Raw genomic sequence first — 15056 nt, forward strand, 5'->3', positions numbered from 1 at the left:
TCCGGTTGAGATAAATAATCATGCAAGTTGATTTATTTGGTTTGTATGAATTGTTTATGACTTAAAAAAAAGTTTTCGGGATCATTTGTTTAGTCCAATTCGATTCCGGATAAGAGAAACTAAGTTAATTATGATCTTAGTTAGATTTATCAAAGTGTAAGACTTAGTTATTCAAGTCTAATCGAATTCCTTAACAAGAAATACTATTTAACTAACCTAGTACTTGTCTTGTTTAAAGTGAAAGGTCTAAGTTATTGCTCGAAAAATTAAAACCTGATGAGAAAAATAAAGTTAATTCTGATCTTTATTACGGTCTTATCAAATAAGTGATTATATTTGTGCAATCGGTTTAGCAAAGGAACTAAGGTGCTTAGTCAATTCTTGGTTTGATAAACTATTAGGGAAAATTGCTTCTGGCAATTGTTTCCTTGGTAACATATCAAAACAAAATTACTTTGTAGTTTCAGTTTTGATATTGGTTATCTAAAATGGTGTGTGGAACCCTCATGCTTAACTCTTATAGGTTGCAATCCTTTTGAGATTTGTAAGATCCTTTCGGTTTGTCCTTTATTTGCTCGTATCTTTTTCATTTTGTGACAAAAAGGGGGAGAACTATATGGAGTAAACAAGTGATATTGGTAATGATTTGGTATCACTAAGGAAAGGACAATGGTGTTTAAACGTTATATCCAATGAAAGAGTAAAGCATAGACTAAGGGGGAGTAACATATCATATTGATACTTGTGGTTCTTAACTACAAAGGGAATAACAAAGACGTGCGGATTGAAAATCTACCTATCTTACCTTTAGGGGGAGTATTAGCTTTTTTATTATAATGTCAACAACGGCATTTGTGGATTGAATGCATACAGGTTATTGTGCTGTTGAAACTTGGAATCAAGCGTATGTATAATGAATTCTTGTAATTTGTTTATCCATATGATGTAAGAGTTTTGAAAAGGTGGGGGTCTAACAACCACACCCAACAATTCGTTTGGAAATCGGAGATGACTTACTCCAATATACTTTATAGAGAATCAACTAGACAGTCAGACTCAATCTAGAGTATAATATATCAAAGAGTATAATATCTTTGTTTCACAATGTAATCAGCAAATCAAACAGATATAAGTCCGCGAGCCTGATTATTATGTGAAACAACTTGAACGGTACCAAAGACCAATGTTCAAGTGTCAATCAATGTAATCAACAACCAAAGGTTGGATATTCTAATTGATTGATCTAAATGCACAACCTGTGATATTTCAATTATATAACAAAATATAATGCGGAAAAAAATAACACAGACACCAGAATTTTGTTAACGAGGAAACCGCAAATGCAGAAAAACCCCGGGACCTGGTCCGGTTTGAACACCACACTGTATTAAGTCGCTACAGACACTAGCCTACTACCAATGAACTTCGGACTGGACTGTAGTTGAACCCTAATCAATCTCACACTGATTCAAGGTAAAGTTGTGTTCCTTACGTCTCCGATCCCAGCAGGATACTACACACTTGATTCCCTTAGTTGATCTCACCCACAACTAAGAGTTGCTACGACCCAAAGTCGAAGACTTGATAAACAAATCTGTCTTACACAAAAAAATCTATAGATTGAGTAAATCTGTCTCCCGCAGAAATACCCAAGAGTTTTTGTTCCGTCTTTTGATAAATCAAGGTGAACAAGAACCAATTGATAAACCAGACTTATGTTCCCAAAGAACAGCTCAGTCTTATCAATCACCTCACAATAATCTAAATCGAATGATGGCGAAACTAGATATTGTGGAATCACAAACGATGAAACGAAGATGTTTGTGATCACGTTTTATCTTGCCTATCGAAGAAATTAATCTCGAGCAAATCTTAAAGAAGATAGTACTCAAACGATAGAATCGGGCAAGATCACAACACTCAACTACAAGAGAAAATAGTTGGGTCTGGATTCACAATCCCAATGAAGTCTTTGAAGTCGTTAACCAATAAGGTTTAGGAAAACCTAAGGTTAAAGGAGAATCGACTCTAGCTTATGCAACTAGTAACACACAGAAGGTGTGGGGTTACCTTGGTAACAAAGCATTCAATATTCACCGTTAGATGAAAAACCTGATTCAACCAAGCAAATATCTTTCAACCGTTAGATCGAACTTAGCTTGTTACACACAAATGAAATGTACCCTAGTTTAGGTTTATGTAACCGTACCCAAACGTGCACACCTATGTTGGCTCAACAATGGTCAACCGAAGTTAGCCATATGATTAACTCTTATATCAACCATATTCATCTTATTCCAAACTATTTCAAATGACTCAAATGAAACTAGTTAAAGAGTCATTCAATTGTTATATTCTCATAGAAGTATACAAGAACACAATCGAAACAAAATCGGTTTGATTCACTCAAATCAATTCATGAACATTATAGCCACGGTTTGCAAAGATTGCATTCCTTATTATATAAATGTTTAAGTTCATGTACACAACCGATTTTAGAAAGTAACCCACTCAAGTACGCAAACGGGTACGCATACTTGAGTAGCCGGACTTGAGTTTGGTTACGCCACTACGCATACGGGTGCGCATACTACAACACATTCTAAACTCCAGCAGAAATTCACGGAAGTGAACTCTCCGCAGGTATGCATACGGGTACGCATACTTGCCCTCATCAGTAACCACCAGTACGCATACTTCGGGTTCCCGGTTTTGGACTTATACACTAATGTGATTAACACACTGTTTATATCCAAACATGGTTACATGATTCTAAACTCTTTATTTCAATCATTGAAAATTTCTTAGAGGATGTTATACAGTTGTTGTTCACAAACTATTTTTCGTCAAAGCGATTTTCAAGTTATTGAAATTATCATAATGAAACATTCCAAGACAACACTAAATGATTGTATCATACAAACCATGTAAGATGTAACTAGGAAATTTTCATATGATCTTATTCGGACTTTCGTCACGAATGTAAGATGAATTAGGCCAAAGCGAAAGCTTACCAACATATATTCCGAGAAATATATAAGCGAGATAAACTCAGCCAGAAATCTCAAATGTGTATAATAGAAAACTATATCGTAACACGACTTATGTCTCAATATAGGAGATATAGTAGAAATAGACTTTCCAAGTGATAGATAAGTTTCAGTCTCCACATACCTTTTGTCGATGAAGTTCCACAAGCTCCCCTTAGTAGTTCTTCGTCTTCAAGAGATGAACGCCGTGAAGTCTAAAGCTCAACTACACAATCTATGTCATAGTCCGAGACATCTAAATAGGCTAGAAATCAAGACTCATAGTTTTGATTACTAACATTGACAAACATACTTGACATAGCAATGCATGCGAGTTCGACCGAGCAATGCTCTAACAGTCTCCCCCTTTGTCAATTTTAGTGACAAAACTATCAATACATATGGATTACAAAATAAATAAAAACTTTGTAGCTTCTCATCCAAATGCTTGATCTCCTTGGCATCTTCAACACGACTCGAAAACTTCGTCACTTCCAAGTACTCCATGATTCTAAACGTGTTCAACTCAGCATCATAGTTGTTGAAGATACGTAGCTATAACAATGAGAAAACAAATGATCATTGTTATACAGTGTCATAGTATTATTACACAACATCAAAGTTCAATTACATCACAACTTTGACAATAATACGATGGTGATATGTATTACTCTCCCTTAGTCAATACATCATCTCAATACGAAAACCACTCCCCCTTACATAATGATCTGTAAACCATATGTATTTGTAGTATGAAACTACACATTAATTCTCCCCTTTTTTGTCAATAAAAATTGGCAAAGGTACGAAAACTAGTGGGATCCTCATGAAATTTCAATAGAGATATTTCATGACCAAAAGAAAGCACATATCAACTTATTTAGATGCAATCATATAGCCGAAGCTAAATGCATTCATCAAGGAGTTTATAAAGATACAAGATAACCCCTATAAAATTCCACAGCCGCACTCCCCACAAAGATATGGCAATTAAGCACGAGTTCATAAACGAACTCTCCCCCATAAAATGTCATTCCCGAGAGAACAACAAAGGAGACCTTGCTTTTAAAAGAAAATAAGGATTTTCTTTGGACATATCCAAATCACATGAAAACATGAATTTGTATCCAAAGGAATCAATTAAATCAACCACACAAGATGATCAATTCAATTGCACATACTCGACAAAAGAAAACTTACGGAGCAACACAATAAAAACACAAAGATGTGGATCCGGGAAGATCAATACTGCAGAATAAACAAGAAATCACTCTATTTTCCATCACTATTTGCACAATGACATAAAATAGACAATTCTTGTAAACAAAAGTTCATCCTTTCTTCCATCAATATTTGCATAATCACATAAAAGACATAACTTTTGTTTGTCAAAATTTCATTCTATCTTTTATCAATACTTTCATACCAACATACAATAGAGATAACTTTTGAACAAGTATGGGACGGTCAAGGTTCACGGACGTAAACAACATATCCCATAACAATTTTCAATATATAAAACCATAAAGATTAAAATTGCAAACATCATCTTCTAAAAACTTAGAATTTAAATAAATAAATTTAGAAACATTGAAGATGAAAACGTTTGAAACTAGCTATGTGTAATCAGAATAATGGCTATTCCAAACCCTAGTAATCCTTCTAAACAAAAACAAGAATAAAAATTCTCATAAGAAGCTTCCTAGACACTGAGACCTCCGAAGAATTCTTTATCGTTCCCGAACTCCTTGTCGTCAACAGCCATGGGAACATACAGTTCGTGGAGATAGGAGTCAATTCCAACAAACCTTCTAGGCCGATGATGTAGAACCAAGGCCTTCTGAATTTCAAGAGTTCTCATAACAATATCCTTTATTTGCTGAATCTCCTTTCTTGTATCCTTCAACTCTTCAAGAACACCAGAAAACTTCTGAGAATTTTAAGGAACGGCTCATGGCTTCCTCACATTCCTTCTTTTTCTTTTCAAAGTTGGAGGCAACGGAGATTTCTCTTTTTCCTTCATGATTTATGGCTTAACAATCATATTAACATATTTTCCATCAGAAGACATGCTGCTTGGAGTATCCATAAGAATACGGGTTTGTGAGAGGAAATCACAATTTAAACTCAACAAGCAGTCTTAGGATAGAAAGAGTTTCAGAGAAGGAAAAGGAATGTAGGGTTACGCAACCTTTTTAACAGGTTCGTGCATGCACAACTCTTAACCCTATAAAGAGTATAATTGTCGAGAACAACCCTCCTTTTTTTAAAAAAAAAAAATTCCAGGGAAAATCAAGCTTGCAAGAGAAAAAAGAGAGCAAAACTAAGAAGAAAAGAAAAAACAAACTTTTCCAAAAGGCTGAGAAGTGCACAACCTTGTCTCTTTTGATCAAGCACATGAGACAAGATACACTAATCAACACAATCACATTGTGTTGCGGTGAATAACAATCTGTCCTCCATATTCCTTTTGAGAGGAATTCATATAACCATGTATATCAAAACGATTAGACCATACTTTCTTCTCTAATGGTCTCCTTTTTTCTTTGGAAACTAACCTCTTTGAAGAAGACAAATTCTTATATACCTCAACAGTGTTTTGAGCGAGTTTAAGCTTATTTGCTAGTCGATTTGCTCTTCCTTGAAGTTTGTTGACATATCTCATCTTGTGTTTGTACTTGAAACACTTTGAAAGTCTATTACCCTTGAGATAACAATAAGACCATGTCAACGCATATGATGATTTAGATACCCTGGATGTGCAAGCAGATAGACACATGGTAGTTACTGAAAAATCAGACAGAGAATTTGCCACAGAAAGGTCAATTTTTTCTTCTAGATTAGTTGAGTCTTCTTCTGAAAGAATATCAAGATTGATGTATGTATTGCTACAATTATCAAAATCAATATTTTTACAAAGAAGTGCAACACTTGATTTTTCGTCTTCATTGGAATCAAGGGTTGCAGCCAGACCTTTGTTCCCAGTGTATTTTCTGCGGTTTGGACACTCATTTGCAAAATGGCTGAAACCCTTACACTTAAAGCACTGAGGCATATCCTCATCATCAGTCTCGTCAACATCCCTGTTTTTAGGAGGAACGCGATTGTGAGGTTTAACTGATGACCTGGGTTTATCTCTGGACAACCGTTTACTTCTCTTCAATAGAAGATCTCTAAAGTGTCTTGTGATCAAAGAGACTGACTTATCAATATCCTCATCTGATGAATCATCCTCAGAAAGATCATCCTCAGAGACACAAACACTTTTACTTTTATAAAGTAATTTAGTGTTCTTTTGTGCTTTAAAGGCAACATCCTTACTGATTTTGGATGTATGCTCATGATCAAAGATCTTAAGATTCCCAACCAGAGTATTTCTGGAAAGAGCATCTAGGTTATTTCCCTCAACGATCGCATGCTTCTTAGAATCGTATCTAGATGGCAGCGATCTGAGAATTTTCATCACAATGTCCTTTTCAGGAATAGTCTTACCCAATGCAAAAGATGCATTAACAATTTCAGACACTTTGTGATTAAACTCATCAAATGAATCTTCATCTGCCATGCGAAGGTTTTCCCAATCAGAATTTAGGTTTTGAAGCCTAACTTCCTTTTCACTGGTATTACCTTCAAATACGGTTTCTAAGATATCCCAAGCATCTTTAAACCGAGTGCACGTAGTCACATGGTGCTGAAGATCTGGGGTAATGGCATGTATGATAGCATTCAAACCGTCGGAGTTTTGCTTTGCAGTAAGTATCTCAGCAGCGTCATATGCAAAAATATCCTTAGGAACGGTCGCATCTCCAACTGCAACAACAGAAGCATCATAACCATTAACAACATATACCCATGATTGAAAATCACGCGCTTGAATAAAGGCACGCATAGCAATTTTCCACCATAAGTAATTAGAGCCATCCAAGACTGGTGATGCGTTTATAGAGATAGCACTTTTGTCCATCCTCAGATCGCTACAAACACAGACTTATAAGGTCTTTAATGTGTTTACCTGCTTTGATACCAACTGAAAAAGCGGGGGTCTAACAACCACACCCAACAATTCGTTTGGCAATCTGAGAGGACTTACTCCAATACACTTCCTAGAGAATCAACTAGAAAGTATAAAGTTCAGAATTTGAGAACAACTAAACAAGTATGAAGTATAAAACCAAGGAGGGTAATGTGCATCACCTAATTAATAAAGTGTGAGGCATCCATGGAAACTGTAATAAGGTTATGTATGATAAGAAAGTGTAAGGTAATTTCCTAGGAAATTATAAGAAGGTTATGCAGGATAGGAAAGTTACACGCAGTAGACATGGATAAATATCTTGAAAACCGGTCTGATAAGTCTTCATAGTGTATCCTATCGATATGCCTTTCATACTTCAATAACTCATATCTGAACATGTATAGAAAAGATAAATTAACAATTGTATCCAAGCAATGATTAAAGATGGACGGTATGTTTTTGAGGTGGTGCCTTTAGACGATTGTACAAGCTATGTATGTCAACAAATATTGTGGTCTTGGTACTTTGTACCAATCCTTCAAATGACATGTAACAATTATGGGTACAGTATCTCTAAATAGAAATTTAAATTGTACAATTATTTGTGTGTGTACACTGTAATGAATGCCACTACCGTGTATAATATATAGTAGAATTTCGTTAAATTAATAATTTCGCTAAGATAATATTTTTTGTCAGTCCCAATTTGCGCCAATGTGCTAAATTAACAACCTCACTAAATTTATAAGATAATAAAAATTTTAAGTTTTCAATAGGGGCCAACTAATATATAAATTAGTGATCAGTGTAATAATACTATATTATGGTGCTTATTAAAATACGAATCTCCGGTTATTTCTTTTTTGTCACATTTATAAACATTGGACTTCATTTCTAATTTTTTGAACTCCCTTGATAAATTCCAAAATGATTTTATTGTGTTTTCTTCTTATTCTTTTAATTTTAATATTAAAATATATACATTTATTCACATAATATGACATAAAGTAATTTCAATTGAGAATAAAATCTCTAGATATTCGATACTGCACACTTATTTTAGAAATTTAAAGTTAATTTGGTATGTTTTGATATAATAATAATTTATTAATTTATCGATAAATTAATATTCTGCTAAATTGATTGAATTCAGCAGTCCCAAAATTATTAATTTTATTGAAATTTTACTTTAACTCTAAATCAAACTTGGCGGCAAATAAATTTTGTTTATGTTTAAGGCACGCCCACGGTCATCCGTTGGCAAAGGGCCTCTAGCCAATCATGATCTTTCTGCCCATTGTTATTTAGACTTTGTTTGTGTTTAACCCGGCGATCATCCAAGATTTTAGATCCATACCTCTGTTTCATTCGATTCATTTTGTATTAAAATTATTTCCGGTTTGTTTTGCAGCACTTGAATGTCGTAGCAAAAAAAAAAGATTCTTTTCCCGGAACACAGTGGCACAATGCGAGTATATTTTCTTTTTTTCAGTTCCTCCGATATGACTTTAATTTTGTTTACAGCAGATGTCCAAATGCTAGACCATCCCGTCATATTACAGTGCCAGCTCAGAAAGGTGAAACAACCATAAAACTCGCAATTTCAGCTAAGCCTTTCTTGGTATATGCATGCGGCTAATGTCAGCATGTGTAATGCCGCTGGCACCGATGTACGGATGGAAAGTGGTTGTCACTATCTTGCCTCCCAGCGATGCAGAAAGAAATTTCTACGTGAGGACAAGGCTATCAAAGAATGTGAAACCAAAATGGATAAATTGTCCGTTTCTTTTCTACTTTGTTCAGCGGTCGTATTTCCACGTTTCTGCTATCCTGGTAGATCAAGTCTTATGATGGAATCCAACGTATTTCAAGTGTGGAAAATTCATGGAATGTCAAGTCTAGTGGCTTCCAAGTTGGGGTTTTTCACATAAAATCCAAGCAACGTTTCATGATTTGGTGGAAGGGTCCGTGGAATCCATCTAAACGCCAATAAGAATAGCGCTGGGCGCCAATAAAATTGGCGCAATAGAGGACAAGAAACGCCAATATGAATGGCGCTGAACGCTAATCAAAATAGCGTAAGTCAAGCGCTAAGAAGAATGGCGCCCAACGCTGTTAACAACAGCGTTTCTTAGCGCCATTTATTATTTGCCAAACACCAATCTTAATTGCGCTAACCACAAAAAACATCCAGGAGCCACTCGACTTCTCTTATCCTATACTTAGTTTTTTTTCTAGTCTCTCATTTTTTCCTCTTGAACAAACTAGTTTTTTGGTTTCATATATTGAATCGAATCGAATCAAATCAAATCAAAAAGAAGATAAAATTGATTGATACTAAAAATACTTCAACTACATTGATTTCACTACATCAAATTGAAAAAAAGAAAAGAAAAAAACATAATTGAAGCTACATAGTTCCATAAGCTACATGGTTTCATATATTGAAATGACGAACATTGCTAGTGTTAGGATAACCAAGTGTTCTAAGAGGATAACCATGTTTTTCCAGAATCTTATTTTGTTTATACAACATAAATTACTGCTTCCATTCCGGCAAGGTCTCAACTACCACATCAAATAATTGTCCTTTGTAACGTTTAACGTACCAAAATTGAGCGCTAGATCTTTCCATTGCTCCTGAAAAGAAACACCAACATAGCATATATGTTAAAGAGCTTTTAATGTGTAAAGAAAAATCATAAAAATATGGCAAACAAAATAATTGAAAGAGTTAAAACCAAAAATTACTAACCCTTGTTCCCCAACTGCTATCATACGCAAATGGAGGAGCTTAGGGTGGTTGCAAAGGCACTTGAACACGGTTGCCTTCACTGTCTGAGCGTACGATATACCATGGAGTTTTTGGGAATTCAGGTGGAACTTGTGAGACGTTGTCATACATATACCGTGTTGGATGTATTGGGGGGACCTGATTCACAAGAAATGTTGGACCTTGAGTACTTGCAGCTCCAACTTCATCTCTGTTATCTTGACGCAGCATTTCTGGAAGCAAAAATCCAATAGATTGTTGCTTCCGCCACCACGCATATAGGATCTCTTCAACATGTTTATAGTCTCGTCCTTCAACCACATCAATAGGATCCGGTGGGTTAACAAGGTCTTCCAAACTTTCACGTGGACTTCTTGGAATTGTTATAAATCCCCTTGTTTGTCTTAAAAACCGTTCACCAAGATACATGATACTATTCTCGCTTTCCGTATTATAGAAATCCACTCTTCGCATGGAGAGTTCACGAGCATGCACTATATCAGGATGATCTCTATACACACTAGTTGACCATGGTTGGCATAACGTTCCTATAATTGTCCTCAACTCAATTTGTTGGCGAGCTGTAGTAAGGGAGTGTTTAGCACTATCCCTTTGAAACTTCACTAGACTATCTTTCTTAAATATCATAATCGCATGCTATACATCAAGAGGTACATCTTCTTTGAGAAAATGCGTTAAAGTACGAGAGTATATGTAAAACCAATATTCGAGAAGTATCGTCATTCCAGACATGTTTTTTCCACCTCTAACAACCGCACTCATGCTACTATACAAGTGACTAAAACAAGTTGAACCCCAATCATAATCACGAATTGCACTCAAATCACGCAAGGAAGCGATCCAACCTTTGCTTGCTCTTGTAGTGCTACGTGCCATTAAATTTTTTGAAATCACCCATAGTAAGAAATATCGAGTCATAATCTCCCAATTTTCATCATTAATTGGATTTTCCTTAATATATTTTGCGAGGAAACTAATAGGAAAATCACCCAACTTCTTGTTGTAGTTTGCATACCCATGCATAGGTGCAAAGTAGGTATTCTCTAGTTCTTGATTTTCTCTACTTTTCCATCTATTTGTAGCGATGTATTCCAATCTTCTACGACTATTTCCAATAGGAATTCCGGATAAGTGAACAAAATCTAAAGGGGTGAAACCAATTTCAAAGTTTGGGAAATGAAACGAATTGGTGCTATACCACAACCTCTCTATGATACCATAAGATAGTTGTTGATCAGCTCTCTTAATTCTAATTTCAAAAAATCTAGCAAGTCCGGAATTTTGAATAACTTCACTAGAGCTTTCATGAACCACCACATGATTATATAAATCCTCAAGGTCCTCCAAATTATTTCTAAAAACAATATCATGTTGTTTATCATGTGGGTTTATACTTGTAGAAACATGTTTCTCATCCCACTCTTTTGCACTCAATAACATACACACATCCATGTCCATATCTATAAAAAATCATCAAATAAAAACTAGTCACACAGTGCACTTAATTGTTTACATAATGTAACTAAAACATGTTAATTCGTTATCTCATGGAAATTTCACACAATACACAATGTTCATCATCTAAAACCCTAAATCACATGTCAAATTCGTCATAGTCGGAATCAAAATTGTTATCATTCATCAAACAATCGGGTATCATGCATACAATCAACAATCATATCATCTAAAGCCCTAACATTTCATCAAACCATAAAATAAACTCAAATTTCACTAACCTCTCTTTGGATTCTCAATCAAATTGAGAAATTGAAGTATGCTTAGATTCCTTATGACGCCAAGAACAAACCCTTTGAACCAATTTCACTGATTTGAACCATCATGCCAGAAATCAACAAGGGGGGTTTTAGGGTTTGGTTTTTCTTAATGTTTGAGAGAAGAGAAGAAGATGAACGAACTGAACTGGGGAACGGATCGATGGTGTTCTGAACAATAGCGCTCGTCACTATTGATAATGGCGTTAAACGCTATTCACAATAGGGTTCAGCGCTATTAACAATAGCGTTCTGACCGTTGACTCAAGTCAAGCGCTATTCTTAATAACAATCTGATGCGATATTCTTATTAGCGTTTAAAGCTATTCTTAATAGTGTTCCTCTGGATTCCACCATTACACTTGCGCTTTCATCCACAGTTCCAAGTGTTGAGGTGGCGTGGAAGATGGAAGATGAATGGATTCCACCATAAGACTTGCTCTTAGTACTTGCTACAAGATGCTGATAATATTTTTAAGTTCAAAATTTTTTTGCCAATATTTACGCTAAATTATCAGATTAATCATCTTTAATTTTTTAATAACAATTAGCATACCAAGTGTATCGAAAGTTAGCTCTTTGGATGTTGCGTAACAGATCCATTGAATCTGATCTTATTAATGGAACCGGAAAAAAAATGGAAAAAAAAGGGGAAATAGGTAAAGGGAAATGGTGGCTCTTAATCTCCGTTGAAAATAATAAAAAAATAAAATAAGATATTTTACAATGAAAGGAAATGTACATACAAAACAAAAGAGAGACTAATTTGTGAAAGGAGGAAAATGAGATTGGGTGATAATAACCGAGAGACAAAAATGGGAAAGCGGACAGTTTTGCATTAGCTACTAAAATGGGTTAGCGGAAAATAGATTTACACAATGCATTTGGCTGTTTGTTGATTAACATTGACATCTCTTAATTGGGGCCCCAAGAAATAATTAGGGGCCTCAGCCATTTTATTCCACCCCAAATAATTTATTCCCACCTCAAAATATAGTGAAAATATTGTTTTAGTCTTCACTAAATCTAAAACTAAAAATTCAATTTTAAACTCATTTTCATTTTTAAACCCAAAAATATAATCAGTCCCTTTCTCGACTCTCCATCACAACTCCATTAACGACTCTCCATCACAACTTCATATTTGCTTTTTACTTGATGTTTTGTTTGCAAAATTCGATTTTTAACTGAAAAATAGCAGTTACAGAATAAGGGTCGTCAACCTCAATAATTATATACCCTCACGATTTTTCATCTGCATGTTATTTATATGAAAAATCGTTGATGTCTGAGGTGTAGGAGATAACGATCATTTTTCTGGGTTTAAGATTTTCTCCCAGAATAGAGTCGTCAATATATTATAGAATCAATTGACGATCCTACTATAACGACCCCTTTTTATATACTAACAACTCTATATGACCAAAAACTACCTGTCTGACCAAATAAATGGAAGGTCGTCATCTTAATTCCATAGATGATGACGACTATTTGGTTAAGTCGTTCATGTATAAAGAAAAATGTTAACGATTGTTATTATTCGTCCACTAAATGACAAAAATGATAACGAGTTGTTCATGTATAAATAAAAATGTTAACGACTCTTATTTATTTGTCCACTAAATGACAAAAATCATAAAGGATCGTTCATGTATAAAGAAAAATGTTAACGACAAAAATGATAACAACAAAGTGTGGTCTAACGACCCTTTCTTATTTGACAAAATGATAACGACCCTTTTGACAAAATTATAAAATGATGATTAGAGTCGTTATGGTATAAAATAATACCTTGATGATTTTTCATAACCTGCAAAAATTACAGGTTTGAGTCGTCAACTTCTATGACAATATAGTGACGACATTACGGAGTCGGCAGGGAATAGATCCCCGACATTAACGACTCTTTCTGTGACATAATGTCTATGATCCCTCTAAAACCTCCTCTTCTTCTTCTCAACTCAAAAAAACACAACATTATCTTCTTTCCCCAAATTTTAATTCTAAAGTTTGATTTTAGTCTAACCATATTATTAACTTAATTTAATTACCTATTAACACTAATCATTAAAAGGTAATTTAGCCATTTTTAAAAAATTTGGATAAGGGGTAACTCAAATTAGGTTTTAATGATCTTTTTTGTCCTCTAGTGTGAGGCTCCTAATTATTTTTCGGGGCCCCCAATTAAGCGTTGATTAACATTCAGAATAACAACATGTCACAGATTCAAATCAATCTCCGCCGCTGATCAAACAATGTCATGGTTAAGATTAAAAGAAGAGCTAAATTTTATAACCTACATGACATAGGCGAAAGATAAAGTAACAAGTTAAAATTTTTAAAGATCGTGTAACACCCCAGCTTGAAACAGTGTGAAATAGCCCGTGCCGGTACGACACGGGTGATTCCCTAGTAATGACATAATAGACTTAACTTTTGACATATATTGGACAATCATAGTTCACGGACGTAAATACATATATCCCATAACATTATTTGCAATATATGAAACCAATAAAGATTAATACTGCAAAATTATCTTCCAAATAAACTTTAGAATTTAAATAAATAAATCTAAAAACGTTGCAAGATGAAAAACATTGGCAATATATATATGTAATTACAGTAATTGCTAATCCAAACCCTAGTTATCCTTCTTAAAACAAACAAGAATAAATTCTCATAAGAAGTTTCTTAGACAAAGATAAAAATCAACAAACAAAAAAATGACTACTAAAACGTCAAAAGCGATCATGAACTGACATCAAGCACTTCCAGAGCCTCCATGAGCCTTGAGTTCTTTGAGCTTGTGACTAACAAAATCCACTGCTTCTTCAGAGAAGGCATCCGCATTGAGAATATTTTTAACGTGTGTTTTCATGAGAACTAGGTCAGAATTAACCTTTTTCAACTCAGTTCGTAACACATCAAGTCCCTTCATAGTATCAACGAGTTGCAGTTTTGCTTTCTCAAAGTATTTAAGAAAATCATGAACGACTTCAGACGAAACCATCTCATCATTCTCAACATCTTGATGAGTATAGGCATAATAGCATGAGGCATAAGGATTCTGATCATCAACTTCTACTAGGGTTCTTTTCTTTCTCCCTTTGGACTCGAAACCAATACCTTTATCAAGAAAACCTCTTGCAAAATCACAAGTGCGAGAAGGTGAATACATTCTTGACACAAAGAAAAATAACCTAGAGTATGCATACGTGATTCAATAGGTTCGGCATTTAAATGGTTTCTTAGGGAGTAACTTTTAGGGTTTCTAAAAATTGGTTTGTAACAAGGCAATATGGATACCCGTACGAAAACCAATATGGTCCCAAAAACAAGGAAAAATCTAAAGAAGTAAGATACCTATTTACAAGGTACAACAAAATCTTTTGCTACAACCATTTTTTGGCTCAATAAATTTTATATTCTCCAGGAGAAAAACT

The sequence above is a fragment of the Papaver somniferum genome, chromosome 5, assembly GCF_003573695.1.
Source record: "Papaver somniferum cultivar HN1 chromosome 5, ASM357369v1, whole genome shotgun sequence".
NCBI lineage: Eukaryota > Viridiplantae > Streptophyta > Magnoliopsida > Ranunculales > Papaveraceae > Papaver > Papaver somniferum.